Genomic DNA, 24627 nt, shown 5'->3' with positions numbered 1-24627 from the left:
GCAACTAAACTATAAACCGGTCTCCAACTACACTATGAGACCGGTGAGAAAGAAACCATATCAAGAGCAAACCTTATACTTGCGGATTCCACTTGAGCTCGATGACGACGATCTTGACCTCAACAAGATGGAACGACTTTCTTGCTTGTGCTTGCTTGACGAAGTCTTGTGGATTGCTCCCCCATAATCCACCATGGGAGAGCTTCTTCTTCGGCGCATCTTCACATAACCATGACCACCATGTGGATTGCTCCCCCATAATCCACCATGGGAGAGCTTCTTCTTCGGCGCATCTTCACATATCCATGATCACCATATGGATGGCAAGACTCAAGCAAAGGATCTCTTCGAGATGGCTCATCTTGAACTTGCACTTCATTCTTCATCATATTGATGTCTTGAAGTAACTTGAGGGCTCACTTCATCTTCATCTTCAAGACATACTTGACACTTGATATCCTTCATCAATTTCTTCTTATTGCAACCTTGAAGCCAACAAATGGTTCAAGAATTGCCTATGGACAACTCCTACAAATATAACTCAATGCAAACATTAGTCCATAGGGATTGTCATTAATTACCAAAACCATACATGGGGGCTCCATGCACTTTCAATCTCCCCCATTTTGGTAATTGATGACAATCTCTTTGAGAGGGTTTATATAAGGAATTTAAGTAACAAATAAGTTGAATATATAGAGCAAACTCCCCCATAATATATGCATGTGTGAATGATCTTGACTTTCATTGCATATATTGGCATTCAAAGCCTAGTGGAGTTTCCTCTAAATATTCAACTATGCAAAGCAACAAGATGCAATGCAATAAAGGCACATGCTTAAGCACAAAGCAAAGACATAACCAAATTCCCTTAAACCCTCCAAACTTCTCCCCCATTGGCACCAATTGCCGAAATGGGTGAAAAATTTAGAAGGCCAATATAGTGAGAGTTCCTCCATAGCGTGTGCATTTCTCATAATTTGAGTGGAATCAAATGCACATATCCAATGACGAATATTCGGAAGGAATCACACTATAGATAGGATCAAAGATTGCAAAAAGATAACAAAGTCAAGAAGCTTCAACAAATGAAGCAAGCAACCAAATGAACCACAAGGAAGATACCAAAAGAAAGATAGATATTATGATAAGATCAAGAAGATTGCTCTAAATAATATGAGGAAGCTCCCCAAGGTTTGTGCACAAAACTAGACAATTTGCATTGGAGTATAAAGTGCACAAACATGGAATCATCACTCCCATGATATCATTCAAAAACAAAAGATACCAAGTGAATCAAACTCTAATGATCACCACAAGATAGTGTTCTAAATCAAATGAGGAAGCTCCCCAAGGTACATGCATAAAATAAAATGTTGCATTTGAATACAATATGCATAACATGGAATCCTCACTCCCTCATTATCATTTAAAACACAAACATTTGCAATAGATCATAGATAGAAAATTAAGCTTACCACTTGCAACAAACAAATGGTTGAGCAACAAGTAAGAGGCACCATAATAAAAGGCTCAACCAAGAGGATATGTGAAAGGCATGATAAAGCATATTATAAGACTATTACAAGGATGAGCAAAAAGCATCATCATAGTCTTCAATGAATTATATTGCTTAGCATGACCAATCAACACGCAACAAATAAATAAGATATCGAATGGAGATGTATCATCTCTTATGTGTATAAGTTTCTCTAAGTGAGCAATATCACAAAGATATTTATCCACAAAGAAACATGCACACACAAAATAGATACACAAGAAATATAGCATGATATCCAAGACAAAGTCATGCAATATACCAATAAGAATTTTTGCTTAATAGCATGGCCAAAGGCTCAATTTTATCTTATTGTACATTCATGAACTTCAACCACAAACAACTAAAATACATCACAAATATCAACAAGGGATAGAAGATAGTTGGGATGCATTTGAGAAAGGCAACAAGTATCACAAACGGGGATACTAAAAGAAATAACTCAATTTGCACTTTCATCGATATTGCACATGTGAGAGGCTTGAGGAATTGATATGCAATAAAATTGCTAGATAGGCATAGATGGGATGGGTGAATCATGATCATGATTTTATATACTTCCCAACATATGTGCTCATCTCAAACTACTCACATTCACAATAAAGAGGTTTCGTTAAGATTTTAGCAAGAAGCACAACATTTGCAAATCAAGAGATTCATGCCAAGATGCAACCACATGGTTGGATGCCAGAAAAATATGCATGAGAAGATACTTGTTACCGAGATAGCATTGGTGAGGATGTAGTAGATATGTGTTCGTTGACCATCCTAGCTTGCCTCAAGTTACCATTGAGTCACCACTTCTCCCCAAGAGTGAGACAAGCATCCAATGCATATCCATTGTACCTAACACAAAGGTAAGTACAAAAAGGTCCCCAAACTAATTGGGTTTAAAGTAGTTAGACACACTACAACATATAGGACAAATTCCACAATTCTATGTGCATATAGATATGAAATTGAATTTCATGCACATCTTAGCCAAATTAGGATTTGATAGAGTTTACCCTATATATTGGATCAAATAAAGTGACACATGCCATAAGATATACATATATTAAATATGCATGCACAATACTTTCAAGAACCAAAGGAAGATACAATTTGGACAAAAACACCAAATAAACCAAGAGACAATGGTTGTCCAAATTATATCAAAGAATCAAATCAACACAAGATTGACTTCAAGGACTTATCTCATTATAAGAAGCTAATTAAACCTAAACACAAAGGAATGAGATAACCAACTCCCAAGAGAGCAAGGTTCCAACAAATAAACCAAACCCTCGACACTTTTTATGATGGCACAACGTACCAAAAAGAAAATTTTATGTCTCCCAAAACCAAATTTTTGATAATGATCAAGAGATGTTAAGCCTTCTAACAAATATAGGAGAGCTCCCCCAAGATTAGTGCATTATCTAGGATTTTTGCATATGAATACAAAATGCACAAAACTAGGATCATCGCGCTACCTATATCTACTAAAAATGCTAAGAAAGTTTGAAAAGACAAATTAAATCCATAAGATGCAAGGAAGACACATGGGAGTCAAAGAACAACACATTCATGGCAATAAATAAGATAATTTAAACACACGAGCCAATGTTAATATGATCAATAAATTTCTACCTCATAATAGATTGCCAATTATCCTAGGACACAAGGTATTAGGAAATATTTCCCGGTGGTAGTTTGTAAGTATATGTAAGATCATATCTACACCAAATAAAGCATATGGTAAAAGATAAGAGTTAACCATCATGCAAAGAGAGTTTCTTGATAGCTTCAATTAGTCATACCATCATGCAAAGCAATTAATAGTATTCATACCAACATGCAAAGCAATTAATAGTATTCATACCAACATGCAAAGCAATTAATAGTATTCATACCAACATGCAAAGCAATTAATAGTATTCATACCAACATGCAAAGCAATTAATAGTATGACTTGAAGCATATGGTTTTCCAAAAATGTATTGAGGGACACATTGTGAAAAACCATGCTAAGAACCACTTTCACAAATAAGATCCACAAAGATATTAGCAATGAAGCCATTTAAGCAAATTGGAACTTGTTTGAGAAAACATGTCACATATGAGAGATAATTTACAATATCAATTCTATGTGACACAACCTCAAATATTCACATTTCCTAGGCTTGTAATATGCACAAAGCTTATTACTCCCCCATAATGTGATAAGGAATTTATTTTCACAAGAGGCAAATAAGATCCAACTAGAGATATTAATGAACATTAGAATTTGAATTTCTCATGAAGATGACATACCACATAGAGACTAGATAATCTTGCAATATCAATTCTAAGTGATATTCCTCATGTACACACATTCTTAGGATTGTGAAATTCCTAACGGCATATCACTCCCCCAAAATGTTATATTCCATTAATCTCTCATAAGAGCCATATAATATACAACAAGATGCAAAGAGGCTCCAACACAAGCACAAATACATGGTGTGCAACCTAACATACATAGACTTGATTTCTCAAGAAAAACAAGTAGGATGCACAACATATACAAACACATGTTAGGGACAAAACTAACACATGTAAAGGGGCGAGTAACTTTCAATATAAATGAGTTGAGCACATGTTACCGCAAGGAGGAACATTGGGTGTATGATAGAAGTAAGATAACCAAAAGACTTGGCTTGAGATAATATAAATGATGAAGATCCCTTAATTCTTCATGATGTAGCCAAGTCTCCAATGCCCTCCAACAAGCACCTATTGATCAAGTTTTGGATTGTTGGTCCCCAACTAAGTTGGGTCCTAAGAGGTTAGTCACAATAGGCTTGGCAACCCAAATGGTTCTTTTCTTGACACCACTTTGAGCACCAACATATTTGGCAAACACATTGCCACCCTCATCCTTACGAAGAGAATAAACATCATCAATGGAGATAGAGTTGGATGAGGTACCAATAGTGCAAAAAGAGGAGATGTGGCCCTTCTCACGGCATATGTAGCAAGTTCTTTTCCTCTCCTTCTTCTCACTAGATTTCTCCACAATGGGAGCATTGGCTTGATTCTTCTTGGGAAGTGGAATTTCTTCAACTTGAGGTTGAATATGAGTTTGAGCTTGAGGCCGCTTCCCTTTTTGCTTCTTCTTCAAAGGGCAAGATCTAACATGGTGCCCTTCAATTTTGCACTTGAAGCAAACAATCTTGGCCGGGTCTTTGACTTGTACTTGGCCCTTCTTGTTGTTGTTGTTGTTGTTGTTGTTGTTGGACTTGTTCTTGTTGTTGGATTTGAATCCAAGTCCACTCTTGTCATTGGGGGATTGTTGCACACTTAACATCGTGTCAAGTTTGCATTTCCCTTCATGACTCTTTACCAAGTCATTCTTCAAAGAAGTGACTTGAGCTTTGAGCTCTTTGATTTCCTCTACATGGTTAGTAACAACACAAGTACTAGAGGAAGTAGAACCTTCATTGTTAGAGCAAGAAGGCAAGGAAGATAATTCATCACAAGATTTAGCAATATTATGAGTGGATGAATTACTAGGACTAGCACATGGCAATATAACATTTTGAGTAGTAGTGCTAGTACCCACATGAGGCTCACAAGGTGTTGCCTTAGATATGATAGCCTCATGAGCTACCTTTAGCCTATCATGGGAGGCTAGAAGATCCTCATGGGAGCTAGCAAGCTTTCCATGATTTTCTTCCAATTTCCCATAATTGCTAGTTAGCAAATCAAGTTGAGCCCTTAGCTCAACATTCTCCTTCAAGATAGATGCTTCACAAGAAGTAGAGTTAGTAGCACAAGCATCATCACAAGACATATCAAGAAGAGAGGGTAACATAGCATGCTCTTTTAAATATGAAGCTTGTAGTTGCTCATATGACTTGGTGAGGATAGAATGTTCGCTCTCCAAGGCCTTGTGGGCCTTGTCTAGATCATCTAGATCCTTAACAAGTTTATCATGACCAACACCAACTTTGGACTTTTCATTTTTAAGCAATTTTAATTTAGCTTTAGCATGGTCTCTTTCTTTAGTGAGTTTAGCAAATATTTCATTTTGAGACACCTCAAGGGTTTCAAGTTGCTCCTCTAGAGAGGCTACGGTATCTTGTTCTTCTTCAAGATCATTCTTTAAGGATGCTACATCATTGGCATACTCTCGTTCAAGAGCACCCTTTTTATCAATGGTGTTCTCATGCATCCAAATAAGTTTTTGGCTCTCAATAGCGGTAGTCAAGATTTCAAAGAAGTGAGTGCTAGCAATTTTATCTTTGCAAATAACCTTGAATACACTCTCACCCTTATCGCGTAGAGAGACAACCCAATCCTCTTCTTCATATTCATCCTCATCCTTATCACCACGAGACATATTAGGTTCCATGGTAGGAGGTACCGTGGAACCCTTGGCCATAAGGCATATATGAGGACCGTGAGATAAAGATGAGGAGTTACTTGAGGCTCCTTTCAAGATCTTGTCTTGACTAATAGAATCCTTGGTTTCCTCTACATTGTTAGACACACAACAACTAGAGGAAATAGAATCATTTTTATCATGGCCACAAGGCAAATCAAGCATATCATTATGAGATAGAGATGAAGAATCATCAATAGTAAGCTCAATATCAACATTGCAATTTTCATCACCACTCACCGTATCATTACCTTGTGTCTTACCACACTTTGGTGAAGTGGATGAAGATGAGAACTCATCACGGCCGGAAGTGGAAGCAATACAATCATCCTCAATAATATTGGACACATCATATTTATCTTGAATCTTTGTCCATAACTCATGAGCGCTCCAAAAAGGCAAGTATGGAAAAAGACCTACATCTCTCAAAGCATTCATAAGAACATAAGAAGCTTGAGAATTGAGATATAAATTTTTCTCATCCTCTAACGATAGATTTTGTGAATCCATAGGAGGAGAAAAACCTATATCTACAATTTTCTCCATATGAGGGTCAATGTCCCGAAAATGACTAAGCATGCAAATTTTCCAAACATCATAATTTGTGCCATCTAATATAAGAGTGTTATCGTGCACTAATCCTCTAGCCGACATCTTTACTCTCAAGGCGGTGAAGCCTAAGAATGAGAGACCTCGCTCTGATACCAATTGAAAGGACGCGGATGTCGCCTAGAGGGGGGGGGGGGTGAATAGGCGATTTAAAACTTTTACGAGATGGGCTTAACAAATGCGGAATAAAACTAGCGTTTACTTTGTCAAGCCCAAAGCCTATATACTATTATTCACCTATGTGCACCAACAACTTATTCTAAGCAATACAAGCAAGTATGTGATAGCAAGATATATATAACTTCAAGCACGATGGCTATCACAAGGTAAAGTGCATAAGTAAAGAGCTCGGGTATAGAGATAACCGAGGCACGCGGGAGACGATGATTTATCCCGGAGTTCACACTCTTGCGAGTGCTAATCTCCGGTGGAGAGGTGCGGTTGCTTAGTGCTCCCGAACGCCACAAGAGGCTCACCTTGAGGTGTGGTTGCTCGATGCACACCAACGCCACAAAGGCCTCACCCCAAGATGCGGTACTCACACCACACACCGAACGCCACGAAGGCGCCTCACCTAAATCTCCGGTGACCCTCGCCACAAAGGCCTAGGTCACGGTTCCACTAAGGGATTTCCTTCGAGGCGGAAACCGGGCCTTACACAAAGATTGGGGCACACATCCACAACTTAATTGGAGGCTCCCAACAAACCACCACAAAGGCCTAGAATCCGTCTAGGGTTCCAAGAACCCAAGAGTAACAACTTCCTTGCTTTCACCTCCACGAATCACCGTGGAGAACTCAAACCGATGCACCAAATGCAATGGCAAGAACACCACAAAGATGCTCAAGTCCTTCTCTCTCAAATTCCAACAAAGCTACAAAAGCTATTGGGGGAATAAGAGAGGAAGAACAAAGGAATTCACAAAGAACACTAAGATCAAGATCTAGAGAGTTCCACTCACAAAGAGATGGATTTGATTGGCAGAAATGTAGATCTAGATCTCCTCTCTCTTTTCCCTCAAATGGGGGCAAGAATCATGGAGGGATTGAGAGATAGTGCAAGCTTCTCTAGTTCAACAATGGAGGAGAGAGAGAGTGAGAGAAGCAACAGCCCAAGGAGGAAGAAGGGGGTATTTATACCCCCCAAGAAAATCGAGCCGTTGGGCAAAACCAGGGCCGGATAATCCGGCCTAAGTAAGGGCCGGATAATCCCCCCCCCCCCCCGGATAATCCGGCCTCTGGGACAAAACCTGGTCAAAATCCGGGCAAATGTCCGGCCCCTATACTGAGCAGCAATTCCTGAGGTCCTTAGCCTATTTCGAGGGTGCCGGATATTTCCGAAATATCCGGCCCGGATAATCCGGCCCGGATATTTCCGAAATATCCGGCCTAAGCAAACTGCAGAAACACCAAAACAAAAACGGGCATAACTTTTGCATCCGGACTCCGATTTCGATGATCTTGGGCTCGTTGAAATCACAACAACGAGCTCTACAACAATATGCATAGAAACATCATAGTACAGCAAAGGAGGATAGAAACAAATGATGAAAGGTTTGACCTATCTCAAAAAGACATACCGGTAAAACCTCCAATCTTGAAAATGCAACAAGTTGCCCATGGAAAAACCATTCTCAATGAACTAGAGCTTGTCATGAGAATAAGCACAAGCTCTAAAACATCACATGGATAAGATCCAAATAAAACCAAGTAAGATGATGAACCAAACTCGAAAACGCAACAAGTGATCTATGCGAAATCCGTTTTCGATGAACTAGAGCTTGTCATGAGAATAAGCACAAGCTCTAAAACATCACATGGATAAGGTCTAAATAACAACCAAGAAAGATGATGTAAGGATGCAAAGGTTTGAGCTCTCTCCGAACGATACGATCGAGTTACTCACTCGAGAGCCCTCTTGATAGTACGGCAACTAAACTATAAACCGGTCTCCAACTACACTATGAGCCGGTGAGAAAGAAACCCTATCAAGAGCAAACCTTATACTTGCGCATTCCACTTGAGCTCGATGACGACGATCTTGACCTCAACAAGATGGAACGCCTTTCTTGCTTGTGCTTGCTTGACGAAGTCTTGTGGATTGCTCCCCCATAATCCACCATGGGAGAGCTTCTTCTTCGGCGCATCTTCACATAACCATGACCACCATGTGGATTGCTCCCCCATAATCCACCATGGGAGAGCTTATTATTCGGCGCATCTTCACATATCCATGATCACCATATGGATGGCAAGACTCAAGCAAAGGATCTCTTCGAGATGGCTCATCTTGAACTTGCACTTCATTCTTCATCATATTGATGTCTTGAAGTAACTTGAGGGCTCACTTCATCTTCATCTTCAAGACATACTTGACACTTGATATCCTTCATCAATTTCTTCTTATTGCAACCTTGAAGCCAACAAATGGTTCAAGAATTGCCTATGGACAACTCCTACAAATATAACTCAATGCAAACATTAGTCCATAGGGATTGTCATTAATTACCAAAACCACACATGGGGGCTCCATGCACTTTCAGTTGTGTTGAGCAAAGCTCTGAAGCAAGCTCGGTGAGAAAGATACACAAAAGAAGAAAAAGTGTGACATATACATAGAGAAAAAGAAAGCTTCTAAGCATAGAAAAAAAGTGAAAAAAGAGAAAAAAAAGAAAAAGAAATAGAAAAAGAGTGTGTGTCCACCGATACAAAGGAGTGCAAAGCTTGTACGCACTAAGAGAGAAAAGAGAAGAGTGGCATTTGTGCAAATCTAGTTGCTTCTCTCATATGCAACCGAGCTACGGTCTCTCTTGTGTTGGCGTGACACCGAGCTTATAGTCTTCGTTAGGACCATCTTTGTTACTTGCTCACTTCCTTGGTCGCGCTAACCCCATTGTTCTTCCTTGTGTGTGTTTCCGTGTTTCCTTGACATAGATCACCACTTTTGACATTTGACTTTGGATCTTACCCACATTTGACAATAGACATTTTCTTTGGTTCTTTTCGTTTGCTATCCACATCCGCACCTACCACCATATAGAGTTCTTAGCTTTTGCGTGTGCTTTGAGTGCGTGTGTGAGTACATATCGGTTATTCTCTAACTTGAACCATTTTCTCGATTTTGTTGCTAGTTTTGACCTTTTGGTAGTTCTCTTTCCACCATACATACACCTTGAGAGCCACCCAAAATGACACCACAAGAACAAGCCGAGATGAGAGCCTACTTTGCCAACTTAGATGCTCAAATAGCCAAGATGACCACCCAAGATAAAGCCGAGTGCAAATCCTACTTCAAACACCTTGAGAGCAAGAGTGACACACCACATGAGTTGAGTGAGGACGCTTTGATTTCTAACACATTAACCTCTACTCCTCTTGTGTTGTCTTCCTCTTTGCTAGGTTGCTCGGACATCGAGGACGCCATTGCCATGAAGATGAGGGACTCCACTATATGTGAGATGAGCGACTCCACTATATGTGAGATGAGCGATGATGTCTACGTTCCCCCTCCTTTCCTGTAGACAGTGTTGGGCCTCCAAGAGCAGAGGTTTGTAGAACAGCAGCAAGTTTTCCCTTAAGTGGATCACCCAAGGTTTATCGAACTCAGGGAGGAAGAGGTCAAAGATATCCCTCTCATGCAACCCTGCAACCACAAAGCAAGAAGTCTCTTGTGTCCCCAACACACCTAATAGGTGCACTAGTTCGGCGAAGAGATAGTGAAATACAGGTGGTATAAATAAGTATGAGCAGTAGCAACGGTGCCGTAAAATAGCTTGTCGGGCGTGTAGTTGATGGTGGTAGTATTGCAAAGATAGTAACACAAGAAACAAAGAAACAAGCAGTAGTAATGCAGCAGTATTTAGGAACAAGGCCTAGGGATTACACTTTCACTAGTGGACACTCTCAACATTGATCACATAACAGAATAGATAAATGCATACTCTACACTTTTGTTGGATGATGAACACATTGCGTAGGATTACACGAACCCTCAATGCCGGAGTTAACAAGCTCCACAATAATGCTCATGTTTAAGTAACCTTATAGTGTAAGATAGATCAATATAACCAGATAGATCACATCAATACCATCATAATGATAATTAACTCCACAATCTACAAGAGATCATGATCATAGCCTACGACAAGAACCACACGGTGCACACACTAGTCACCTTTACACACGTGCAGGAGGAATAGAACTACTTTAATAACATCACTAGAGTAGCACATAGATGAATTGTGATACAAAACTCATATGAATCTCAATCATGTAAAGCAGCTCATGAGATCATTGTATTGAAGTACATGGAGAGAGATTAACCACATAGCTACCGGTACAGCCCCGAGCCTCGATGGAGAACTACTCCCTCCTCATGGGAGCAGCAGCGGTGATGAAGATGGTGGTGGAGATGGCAGCGGTGTCAATGGAGAAGCCTTCCGGGGGCACTTCCCCGTCCCGGCAGGGTGCCGGAACAGAGTTCTGTCCCCCGAATTTGAGTTTCGCGACGGTGGCGGCGCCCCTGGAGTCTTTCTGGAGTTTCGTCAATTGGTATCGAAGTTTTAGGTCACGACGGCTTAAATAGGCGAAGAATCGGAGTCGGAGGGTCTCTGGGGGGCCCACACTATAGGGGGGCGCAGCCCCCCCCCTGGCCGCGCCGGGGTGTGGTGTGGGGCCCCCAGGGCTCCCCTCTGGTCCTTCCCGGGTGTTCTGGATGCTTCCGATGAAAATAGGAACTTGGGCGTTGATTTCGTCCGATTCCGAGAATATTTCGTTACTAGGATTTCTGAAACCAAAAACAGCAGAACAAAGAACTGCCTCTCGGCATCTCGTCAATAGGTTAGTTCCGGAAAACGCATAAAAATGATATAAAGTGTGAACAAAACATGTTGGTATTGTCATAAAACAAGCATGGAACATCGGAAATTATAGATACGTTGGAGACGTATCAGCATCCCCAAGCTTAGTTCCTACTCGTCCTCGAGTAGGTAAACGATAAAAGATAATTTCTGAGGTGACATGCTACCAACATAATCTTAATCATACCATTGTAAAGCATATGAGATGAATGCAGCGATTCGAAACAATGTAAATGCAATGAGTAAACAATTGAATCATATAACAAAGACTTTTCATGAATAGTACTTTCGAGACAAGCATCAATAAGTCTTGCATAAGAGTTACTCATAAAGCAATAAATTCATAGTAGAGACAATGAAGCAACACTATGGAAGATTAAGTTTCAGCGGTTGCTTTCAACTTGTAACATGTATATCTCATGGATAGTTGTCAATGCAAAGCAATATAACAAATGCAATAAGCAAGTATGTAAGAATCAATGCACAGTTCACACAAATGTTTGCTTCTTGAGGTAGAGAGAGATAGGTGAACTGACTCAACAATAAAAGTAAAAGAATGGTCCTTCAAAGAGGAAAGCATCGATTGCTATATTTGTGCTAGAGCTTTTATTTTGAAAACATGAAACAATTTTGTCAACGGTAGTAATAAAGCATATGTATCATGTAAATTATATCTTACAAGTTGCAAGCCTCATGCATAGTATACTAATAGTGCCCGCACCTTATCCTAATTAGCTTGGACTACCGGATCATCACAATGCACATGTTTTAACCAAGTGTCACAAAGGGGTACCTCTATGCCGCCTGTACAAAGGTCTAAGGAGAAAGCTCGCATTGGATTTCTCGCTATTGATTATTCTCAACTTAGACATCCATACCGGGACAACATAGACAACAGATAATGGACTCCTCTTTTATGCATAAGCATGTAACAACAATTAATAATTTTCTCATTTGAGATTTGAGGATTGTTGTCCAAAACTGAAACTTCCACCATGGATCATGGCTTTAGTTAGTGGCCCAATGTTCTTCTCTAACATATGCATGCTTAACCATAAGGTGGTAGATCTCTCTTACTTCAGACAAGACGGACATGCATAGCAACTCACATGAAATTCAACAATGAATAGTTGATGGCGTCCCCAGTGAACATGGTTATCGCACAACAAGCAACTTAATAAGAGATAAAGTGCATAATTACATATTCAATACCACAATAGTTTTTAAGCTATTTGTCCCATGAGCTATATATTGCAAAGGTGAATGATGGAATTTTAAAGGTAGCACTCAAGCAATTTACTTTGGAATGGCGGGAAAATACCATGTAGTAGGTAGGTATGGTGGACACAAATGGCATAGTGGTTGGCTCAAGTATTTGGATGCATGAGAAGTATTCCCTCTCGATACAAGGTTTAGGCTAGCAAGGTTGTTTGAAGCAAACACAAGCACGAACTAGTACAGCAAAACTCACATAAAAGACATATTACAAGCATTATAAAACTATACATCGTCTTCCTTGTTGTTCAAACATCTTACTAGAAAATATCTAGACTCTAGAGAAACCACTCATGCAAACCCAAATTTTAACAAGCTCTATGTATTTCCTCACTAATGGGTGCAAGGTATATGATGCAAGAGCTTAAACAAGAGCACAACAATTGCCAAGTATCACATTATTCAAGACATCACACCAATTTCTACATGTAGCATTTTCCAATTCCAACCATATAATAATTTAACGAAGCAGTTTCAACCTTCGCCATGAATATTATGAGCTAAGAACACATGTGTTCATACGAACCAGCGGAGCGTGTCTCTCTCCCACACAAGCATTTATTCAAACAAAAACAAAAACAAGAAACATACAGACGCTCCAAGTAAAGTGCATAAGATGTGACGGAATAAAAATATAGTTTCAGGAGAAGGAACCTGATAATGTTGTCGATGAAGAAGGGGATGCCTTGGGCATCCCCAAGCTTAGACGCTTGAGTCTTATTGATATATGCAGGGGTGAACCACTGGGGCATCCCCAAGCTTAGAGCTTTCACTCTTCTTGATCATAGTATATCATCCTCCTCTCTTGATCCTTGAAAACTTCCTCCACACCAAACTCGAAACAACTCATTAGAGGGTTAGTGCACAATAAAAATTAACATATTCAGAGGTGACACAATCATTCTTAACACTTCTGGACATTGCATAATGCTACTGGACATTAATGGATCAAAGAAATTCATCCAACATAGCAAAAGAGGCAATGCGAAATAAAAGGCAGAATCTGTCAAAACAGAACAGTTCGTATTGACGAATTTTAAAATGGCACCAGACTTGCTCAAATGAAAATGCTCAAATTGAATGAAAGTTGCGTACATATCTGAGGATCATGCACGTAAATTGGCTTAATTTTCTGAGCTACCTACAGGGAGGTGGACCCAGATTCGTGACAGCAAAGAAATCTGGAACTGCGCAGTAATCCAAATCTAGTACTTACTTTTCTATCAACGGCTTTACTTGGCACAACAAAACACAAAACTAAGATAAGGAGAGGTTGTTACAGTAGTAAACAACTTCCAAGACACAAATATAAAACAAATTACTGTAGCAAAATAACACATGGGTTATCTCCCAAGAAGTTCTTTCTTTATAGCCATTAAGATGGGCTCAGCAGTTTTAATAAACCATTCGCGGGAAATAGTATTTGAGGCAAAAGAGAGCTTCAAGAGGCAAATTCAAAACAAATTTAAGTCTAACATGCTTCCTATGAAGAGGAATCTTGTACACAAATGAATTCATGAAGAACAAAGTGACAAGCATAAGAGGATAAAACACGAGTAACTTCAAGATTCTCAACATAAAGAGGGGAAACTTAATATTATTAAGATGCATACGACCATATTTCCCTCTCTCATAGTAACTTTCAGTAGCATCATTGATGAAATCCACAATATACCCATCACTTAAAACATTCTTATCATGGTTCATATGCATAGAAGTATCATTAAATTTGGCATAAGAGGAGTTATTCTCATTAATAGTAATTGGAGCAAGATTATTATCAAGAATTTGAACATGGTAAACAAGTTGCATATTAAGAGAATTGTTTTTGGTAACCCAATCATGACTATGACAAGTTTCATAAGGATAGTTAGAACCTATATCATAGCATTCTTTATAATAATCATCAAAGATCGGAGGCACATTGTCATCATTTTCAGAATTAATTTCCCAGAGATTTGCAATATCAAAAGTAGTGTGCTCATTCAAATCATGATTGCTAATGTATGTAAAGGGCATAGGAAGATCATCATATTCAGATTCATTATCACAATAATCATTAGGAGCAACATACTTACGGTTACCTAGCGTTATCTCATTCACGCGGGGATACGCCGTTACCTCTTTCTTTTTATTCTCCTTCTTCTTCTTCTTCTTCTTCTTCTTCTTCTTCTTCTTCTTCTTTCCCTTCTTCTTCTTCTTCTCTTCCTTCTCCTCGTTCCCTTCTTCAGGAGGAAGAGGCTTGAAGGGTGGCTTGTCCGCATAACCTGATTTACTTTCAGAAACAATAGAAGAAACTTGGGAGGATCCCTCCTTTTGATTAATTAGTTGAAAACACACAGCGGTCCTATCATATTTTGGCAAGGTGTCATCTTCTAAAATATTTTGTATGTAAGTATTTGTATAGCTATTATCAATGCAATAAGAAAAACACCCATGCAGGACATCATCAATATCAAGATCACTCATATGTAACAAAGAGATTTTTCTCGATAGTTCTTCACACCCCAAAAATAAAGTAAGTTCATCATGCTGATTAGGAGAAATTTCATCATCACAATACAAATTTGCAGCACTCATTGGGTTCAAATTATCATTGGAGGAGCATTGAAAATTAAAATGACCCACTTCATGGCAAACTTCACAAATAAAAGGATAGAGGGCACAAACTTTTTTACCAAGATCATCTAGAGCCCTAAACCACTTTCTAGTTTTTTCATTAGCATGATGGATACAATATTCATCTTTGATTTGATTAATTCCACATGGTCTATGTATTCCACAAAAATTATCATGCTTATAGGAAATAGCACTCTTAGGAGTTTGAGCATGCTTATGGCAATAATTAACAACAATTTCATTCTTCATGCAAGCCTCTTTAAAAGGTTCATGATACTTATCAAAATTCTTCTTAGGCAGTTCAAAATGAGAAGCAAAGGATTTATAAAGATTTGCAACAACTTGAGAGTCAAGACCATAAGTAGCACTCATATTTCGAAATTTATCGGTATCCATAAAAGCTTCAATGCATTCATAATCATAATTTATACCTGACTCTTTACCTTTGTCGTTCTCCCATCCTTCAGCGTTGTCCTCAATCCGATCAAGAAGATCCCACCTAGCTTCAATCTCCTTGCTTGTGAAAGATCCCTCCGAACAGGCATCCAGATAGTCCTTGTGTTGTCCTGAAAGTCTCGCATAAAAATTGTTAACAATAACATTACGGGAGCTCATGAATGGGACATTTGAGCATTAGAGATTTCAATCTCCCCACGCTTGAGAAATACTCTCTCCATCACGAGGATAAAAGTTATAAATATAATTCCTATCAATATGCACTTCATGCGGAGGATAAAATTTAGAATAAAAGAGAGATGCAATTTCCTCCCAACCAAGAGAATGTCTATTCTCCAACAATTTATACCAATGCGCCGCTTTACCAGACAGCGAAACAGAGAATAGCTTCTTCCTCACTTCATCCATAGAGATACCTGCACACTTGAATAACCCACATAATTCGTGCAAAAACAGTAAATGATCTCTAGGATGGACAGTTCCATCCCCTTTATAGTGATTGTCCATAACACGTTCAATAATTTTCATAGGTATTTTATACGGAATACTTTCAGCAGGTGGATTCAAAATATCAGGAGCATCATTAGCGGTATCGCATATGGGAGATAAAGCATTATCAGAACAAATTTTCTCCCCTAAAGATGGGAAGCTAAAAAGACCACAAAAACTAGCTTCCCCAAGCTTAGACTTCTTCATAGCATTAGCAGTAATTGCATTCATACTAATAACATCGCTACTAGCATGCAAATAGGGTTCCATAGGTTTTTTAATTTTCGAATCAAACAATTCTAAATCAGGAAAAAGACTAAAAAGCTCACCAATTTTTTTGTTGTTTTCCATTATGCCTAACTAGTGTAAACAAGAAACAAAAAGTTGCAATTGCAGGATCTAAAGGAAATAGCTTCGAGCACAAACACAATGGCGCCAGAAAAGTACTTTACCTGGAACCGGAGTATGAGTGCCTTTTACCTTTCCTCCCCGGCAACGGCGCCAGAAAAGTGCTTGATGTCTACGTTCCCCCTCCTTTCCTGTAGACAGTGTTGGGCCTCCAAGAGCAGAGGTTTGTAGAACAGCAGCAAGTTTTCCCTTAAGTGGATCACCCAAGGTTTATCGAACTCAGGGAGGAAGAGGTCAAAGATATCCCTCTCATGCAACCCTGCAACCACAAAGCAAGAAGTCTCTTGTGTCCCCAACACACCTAATAGGTGCACTAGTTCGGCGAAGAGATAGTGAAATACAGGTGGTATAAATAAGTATGAGCAGTAGCAACGGTGCGTAAAATAGCTTGTCGGCGTGTAGTTGATGGTGGTAGTATTGCAGCAGTAGTAACACAAGAAACAAAGAAACAAGCAGTAGTAATGCAGCAGTATTTAGGAACAAGGCCTAGGGATTACACTTTCACTAGTGGACACTCTCAACATTGATCACATAACAGAATAGATAAATGCATACTCTACACTTTTGTTGGATGATGAACACATTGCGTAGGATTACACGAACCCTCAATGCCGGAGTTAACAAGCTCCACAATAATGCTCATGTTTAAGTAACCTTATAGTGTAAGATAGATCAATATAACCAGATAGATCACATCAATACCATCATAATGATAATTAACTCCACAATCTACAAGAGATCATGATCATAGCCTACGACAAGAACCACACGGTGCACACACTAGTCACCTTTACACACGTGCAGGAGGAATAGAACTACTTTAATAACATCACTAGAGTAGCACATAGATGAATTGTGATACAAAACTCATATGAATCTCAATCATGTAAAGCAGCTCATGAGATCATTGTATTGAAGTACATGGAGAGAGATTAACCACATAGCTACCGGTACAGCCCCGAGCCTCGATGGAGAACTACTCCCTCCTCATGGGAGCAGCAGCGGTGATGAAGATGGCGGTGGAGATGGCAGCGGTGTCGATGGAGAAGCCTTCCGGGGGCACTTCCCCGTCCCGGCAGGGTGCCGGAACAGAGTTCTGTCCCCCGAATTTGAGTTTCGCGACGGTGGCGGCGCCCCTGGAGTCTTTCTGGAGTTTCGTCAATTGGTATCGAAGTTTTAGGTCACGACGGCTTAAATAGGCGAAGAATCGGAGTCGGAGGGTCTCTGGGGGGCCCACACTATAGGGGGGCGCGGTGTAGCGACCCAGGAAAAAAAAATCCCTATATTAGATTTTGTTTGTTATTTTTGTTTGTGCATCATCATCGCATTCATGCATTCATGTCACCTTTGGTTTTACAATTGAAAATTTGCAATTGGTTTTAATCTTGCCATCTTTCTTTCTCAATCTTTTACTTTCGGTTCTTCTTCTTCTTCGCTCTACCTCCATCTTTCCAATCCTAATCCTATTCTATCCATCTTGTTTTTGCTCTTGCCAACCAAACATCTAAAACTGGCTTTGCCAAAACTCTTACAAAGGTTATATTAAACCTTGCTGTCCCACTCTCTTATAATTTGAGTTAAATATAAATACTTAAACCTTTTTCAAATATGTTAAGGTTTTGTTTTCAAAACTTGCAGGATTCACAAAAATGTTATAGACTTTCTCTCTCTCTCTCTCTCTTTATTCAAAATAGAAGTTTTAAATAAAAGAAAACAACTTTACAGAATAATAAAAAGAAAATCCTTTTTTTTCTAGCGTCCCCTGTTTCTCTTCCTCACAAGCAGATGGGAGATGAGCATCTCACCTTCCCCTCCCCACGTGTTCCCTGCCTTGCTCCTCCTCCACACTGCCTCCTTTCCCCATCTAATCCACAATCGATTTCGAGCCCCATCAAACCCTAACCCTAAATCAGCACCGCCGCCTCCTTCTTCCCTTTGTTCCCTGCTCTGGCTGTGTGTTTCCGAGCGGGTTCAGTTGATTCAGAGAGAGAAGAAAGCTTCGCCGGAGGTATTCGCCGTTCTGACCGTCGACATGGACCTCGTCGCACCGGGCTAACGCCGGGAACGTGTACTCCTCTACGTCCACGCTTGAGTCCACCGTGAAGGCCGACCCAGGAGCCACGTCAGCGACACACTCATCCTGGACATCCGCTCTGGCCGCCGGCATCTTCGACCATCTGCGACCACTCCGGTGCCCCTCCGTCCTGTCGTCTGCACCCAGAGAGCGTGGTGAGCACCCTCCTCCGTTTTCCCTTCTCTTCCGTCGTCTCCATGTACTACAACATCGTCTCTGTCTCGTTCCGTATTTCGTTCGCCATGGTTATGTGCAGGCTCGTACACGAGCCTCCGCTGCTCTCGAGACTCTACTGCTCTTGCCGTTGTTGCCTGCAGGTCGCGCACGCGCACCACTTCAGTGTCACCATCCGCAGCGCCGCTAGCCCTGGTCACCGTCGCCGTCGCTTGTGTGTGCCGTGCGTGCACCAGATCAGCGTCGTCCAGTTTGGGTCCAACTTCAAAAAGTGCCTCGTTCTTTTCCAATTCAGCTAGCACATCTTCCGATCCCGTACCCATCCACCTGCGAGGTTGGTTGCTTAAGCTAGCTAGCTAGCTCATGGATTGATCCAGCTGCCTGCATGTGTGCTTAGCTGCTTGCCATCCATCCGCCACCGGCCTGTCTCTGTTTCTTCTTTCAGTTTCGTCAGTAAACTGTACACCTTCCATCTTCGCTTCAAAAACAGTCACGACCCTGGTTGCTTCAATTTGCTTTCAGCAACAAGCTATTTAATCAGCAACGGCGCAGTCTTGTGGCTTGTTTCTTGTTTCTTGTTCCTTGTTTCCCCGGACAGTTGATCCCAGGATCCAACCCAATCATTTAAATTAGCCCTGTGCTAGCCTTTTGCTCCCAGATATTCGGCCATTTCATCTATATCTGTTACAGTCTTCCTAATTCCTAAATGCAATCTATTTTATTTTATAACTTGTAATCAATAGCTCTATTTGCAAAGTGTTTTATATGAAATTTGATCATAAAATTATGAGGAATCTAAATATGCTATCCACATACATGTTTGCATCTGGCATCATGTAGTGTCATGTTAGTTTGCATCGCACCCAATAAATAAACGCGGAGTATTTTTGAATTACCGGATAAGAATTCCCCGCCCCGTTTAATATTGAAGTAGCGCACCCCTGCCATGATATGCCATGCTAATCAACACTTAACTTGTCGGTAGGAAATGCAATTCAAACCTAATAATTTGTTTGTCCGGGTTCCGATCCCGCTTAAATTGGATAAGTGCATCGCACCATATCTGCCATGTCATGCATATCATATCATGATCATGCCGATTCTTTTGCCGTAGTTGTAAATTGTGCATTCGTTGTTTGTTCTAGTGCCTCGCTTCTTCACGGATAGGGCGTTGAGTTGATGCGAGCAACGACAAGTTCTCCGGATGTTCCTCGGCAAGCTTTAACAGGCAAGCATTTTCCCTTATACTCCTGCCCCTGCAGAAGTCGCTCACCTATTTTATTTTGCCTTCTCCCTCATGCTATCCTTAAGTTGCGTTCTTGTCACGTGTCCCTTCCACTTGTTACCTCAAGCAGCCCATATTGCCACCACCAACCACCAACCTCCTACAGCTATTGTTTGGTTATCGGGTCTGCCTTGCGAGTCGTAGTGCATGCTAGTGCTGTTTTATCTCGTTACCGTTACCGCTATCTTATCGGGTTATCTGTTGGGGAATCATGACACATGCTACATGGTTATATCTGTGGAAGTATCATGGTTACTTGTTAATAATTGTTAAGCGGAGACATCGGTGGGTCAGTTGCTCGTTTTATGGCGGCTCACTTTTGTTTCTTTAAAGCTTAGGACCCCGAGTTCTTGTTATCTGTCCCGAGACTGAGCGCTCTAACCACACGTGGGTATGTTTCTGGGTCTCCCCTCGACCACTGCCGGAATCTACAGCTTTGTCCAGTGGCCACAACTAGTTTGCAATGCTTTACCATTTGTTGTTTGCGTGCATGCCAGCCTGTTACTTATTTATTTTGGGAAGCCCCTGGGTGCCTTGTATCCCATGTTTCTGGTATGCACGCTTAGGTCGCGGAGCCGCTGCGAAGTGGTTTATCGCCCCAGTGTGTGTTTAAACCACCTAGTACGCTGTCGCAAACAGCTAGGTCCGCTTCGGAGATACGGCCGGACTTCGATACGGGTTCAACTTGGTTAGGTGGCTTCCTGGACATTGTTGTCGTGAAGAAGAGTGCGAGTCGTTATATCCACCTGTCGCAAGTGGGTTGATCGTGCGTGTGGGCACATTTGGGCACCCCTGCAGGGTTAAATCTTATCGATAAGCCGTGTCCGCGGTTATGGACGACTTGGAGCTGTATGACTCGATCATAGACAACTTACACATGTTGTTTCAATACTAATAACTTGCATAGTAAGATAGAACAACTTAAATAATAACTGGTTAAAACTTGTCAACCGTGTGAGTGCCTTTATAAGTACTTCTTGGCGAAGGGGGAACACATCGGCTGTGTTATGTTTGTAGAGTATAGAACTGTTAGTTTATGCGCTCTCTCACCTTCTCTGATTAGACGAATGTTGTAGAGTGTCTCTATAGGTTTTTAGTGCTTGCGCGCTGCCGCTTAACCCCACCATATTGCCTATGACGTTCCTCTTGCGTCCTCTAAGTCCCCTGCGTGCCTCAAGTACAAAGGACGACTGGTTGACGAATGCTTATACGTCTTGAAGTCTTGTTAAGTACGAACCCGTACTTATTGCTGCTTCTACGGGATATAACCGGGCAGGTATGAAGATATGTTCGATGAAGACGACGCTAGCAAGGTTACCCTTCCGGCTTGGCCTGGGCAGGGTTATGGACGCCATTGGTTATCTTCAGGGACTCTTAGTCCAATTTGCATCTTGTCCGTACTCGGATGTATTTGATCTTCTGTATGATTTGGATCTTTGTATTGTATATTGGTATCTTGACTCGTTGGAGTCGTTGTTGTAATATATATGTCTCTTGTGGGCTCTATTGTAATCCTGTTGTAATGTTACCTCTCGTGATTGATTCCACCCGCATCGCGTGCATGCTTCGGCGTGTACGAGGCGCTTGGTGGTGCGTCTCCTAGAATCGATATCGTGCGGATTTCGGCGGATTCGCTGGGATCCTCATGGTACCGGTTTTGGGGCGTCACACGCGGCCCCCCCCCCTGGCCGCGCCGGGGTGTGGTGTGGGGCCCCCAGGGCTCCCCTCTGGTCCTTCCCGGGTGTTCTGGATGCTTCCGATGAAAATAGGAACTTGGGCGTTGATTTCGTCCGATTCCGAGAATATTTCGTTACTAGGATTTCTGAAACCAAAAACAGCAGAAACAAAGAATCGGCCTCTCGGCATCTCGTCAATAGGTTAGTTCCGGAAAACGCATAAAAATGATATAAAGTGTGAACAAAACATGTTGGTATTGTCATAAAACAAGCATGGAACATCGGAAATTATAGATACGTTGGAGACGTATCAAGCGACTCCACTATATGTGAGATGAGCGACTCCACTATATGTGAGATGAGTGAATCCACTATACATGAGCTTGAGTGCCTCCACCTTGAGGATATGAGTGATACACCGAGTGAGATGAGAGTGGTAGTTGATAGGTCATGTGAGGCCATTTCGAATTCTAACAACTTACCCTCTACCTCTAGTGTGTTTCCTCATGTCTCATTAGGTCCCATGGATGACGAGTTCCCGATCATGGAGAAGATGTACATGGTGCATGAAGATGATGCTATCACACCATGCTTGCTTGAAGATGAACATGGAGGCCACATGGAGCCTACTACTTCCACAACACCTACCTCAAATGAGTCGGACTACAAAGGTACCTATATAGGTGTGGATGATGCCATGATCCCACTAGTGTACATGATGATTTGTGAGTGCTTGCATGAGTTGGATGATGCGATTTCTAGGACATATGCTTCTTTCACATTCCCATGTGATACTTGTGATACATCTATTGTTGATCATGCATAATTAGTTGCTTATGATAATATTTCCATGCCATGCTATGAGTCTTTCGAGTTACTTACTCTTGCTTGCAATATGCCGAACAATTGCTCTTTCCTATGTGTTGCTTGCAATGATGATGATGATGATGCTCGTGTTGTGACAACCTTGCCGAACAATTGCTCTTTCCCTAGGTTTGTCGACAACAATGATAAAATTTTGAACATGTTTTGCTCTAGATGCTTGCAATACTCTCCCATTAGTGCAACCAAAAATTTGAATACTTGCTCTTTCCAATGCTTGGTTTGCAATGATGTTAATATGATTGTAAATGAGATTGCCCCCATAGCTCTCTCAAATTTTGGAGACTTCGCATATATCCATGTTGAGCATGTTCCCATGTTTACTCCGCATATTCACCATATCTATTATGATGCTTTGCTTAACGCTAATGGTGATGTGTGATGACCCACAAGTATAGGGGGTGTATCGCAGTACTTTCGATAAATAAGAGTGTCGAACCCAACGAGGAGCAGAAGGTGTTGACAAGCAGTTTCGATGAAGGATTCACTGTAAATGCTCACAGAAAAGTATTCAGGGGGTTTTGATATAGCAGATAAATAAAGTATGAGTAACTAAAATGCGAGAGAAATAATTGCAGCGAGTGGCCCAATCCTTTTTAGCACAAAGGACAAGCCGGTTTGTTTACTTATAATGACCAAACGTTCTTGAGGACACACGGGAATTTAGTCTAGTGCTTTCGTTTCATATAGCTGATTAATCTTCATTGTTTTGATAAGTGTTGTGTGGGTGAACCTATGCTAATGCACCGCCCTTCCTAGGACTAATACATACTTGTGATTATACCCCTTGCAAGCATCCGCAAATACAAGAAAGTAATTAAGATAAATCTAACCTCAGCCTTAAACTCTGAGATCCTGCTATCCCTCATGCATCGATATACCAACGGGTGTTTAGGTTTCTGTCACTCTGGCAACCCCGCAATTAGCAACCGAATACAAGATGCACTCCCCTAGGCCCATAAATGGTGAAGTATCATGTAGTCGACGTTCACATGACACCACTAGAAGAATAACACCACAACTTAAATATCATAACATTGAATACTAACCAACATAATTCACTACTAACATTTAGACTTCACCCATGTCCTCAAGAACTAAACGAACTACTCACGAGACATCATATGGAACATGATCAGAGGTGATATGATGGTGAATAACAATCTGAACATAAACCTTGGTTCAATGGTTTCACTCAATAGCATCAATAACAAGTATAAATCAACACCGGGAGAGTTTCCCCTATCAAACAATCAAGATCAAACCCTAATTGTTACAGCGGTGACGAGGTGCAGCGGTGGAGATGGCGGTGATGATGATGATGATGATGGTGATTATGATGGAGATGATGTCCATCTCGATGATGATGACGATGGCGTCGATTTCCCCCTCCGGGAGGGAATTTCCCTGGCGGATTTCAGCCTGCCGGAGAGCTCTTTTCTCTCTGGTGTTTTCCGCCCTACAGAGGCGGTTGTGACTCTTCGCGACTATCCTCTGGAGCTTAGGTTTTCGGGACGAAGAAGTACGCGAAGGAGAGGAGGCCAGAGGGGGTCGTGGGCCCCCTCCCCACATGGCGGCGCGGCCAGGGCAGGGCCCGCGCCGGCCTATGAGGGGGGCCCATGGCGGCCCTCCTCGGCTCCTCCTTTTGGCTACCTCCATCTTCTGGAAAAATAGGATTTTCAGTATAATTCCCGTCAATTGCTGATCTTCCGAAATATTGCATTCTGACGGCGCTTTTTCCAGCAGAATCCTGACTCCGGTGCGCAATCCTCCAATAATCATGAAATATGCAAAATAGATGAAATAACATAAGTATCATCTCCAAATACGAAATATGTCAATGAATAACAGCGAA

General features: G+C 41.2%; 1 long non-coding RNA gene across 1 annotated transcript; it reads left to right on the top strand.

Annotated features, from left to right (window-relative positions):
* Positions 1-17958: 17958 nt before the first annotated feature.
* Positions 17959-21718, top strand: LOC139833326 (uncharacterized). The gene is made up of 2 exons (XR_011748865.1): positions 17959-20157; positions 21491-21718. It is a non-coding gene; the product is annotated as an uncharacterized lncRNA (long non-coding RNA).
* The last annotated feature ends 2909 nt before the right edge of the window (positions 21719-24627 follow it).

The sequence above is a fragment of the Lolium perenne genome, chromosome 7 (assembly GCF_019359855.2).
Source record: "Lolium perenne isolate Kyuss_39 chromosome 7, Kyuss_2.0, whole genome shotgun sequence".
NCBI lineage: Eukaryota > Viridiplantae > Streptophyta > Magnoliopsida > Poales > Poaceae > Lolium > Lolium perenne.
The sequence above is the reverse complement of the archived record's forward strand: the minus strand, read 5'-3'. Positions and strand labels throughout refer to the sequence as shown.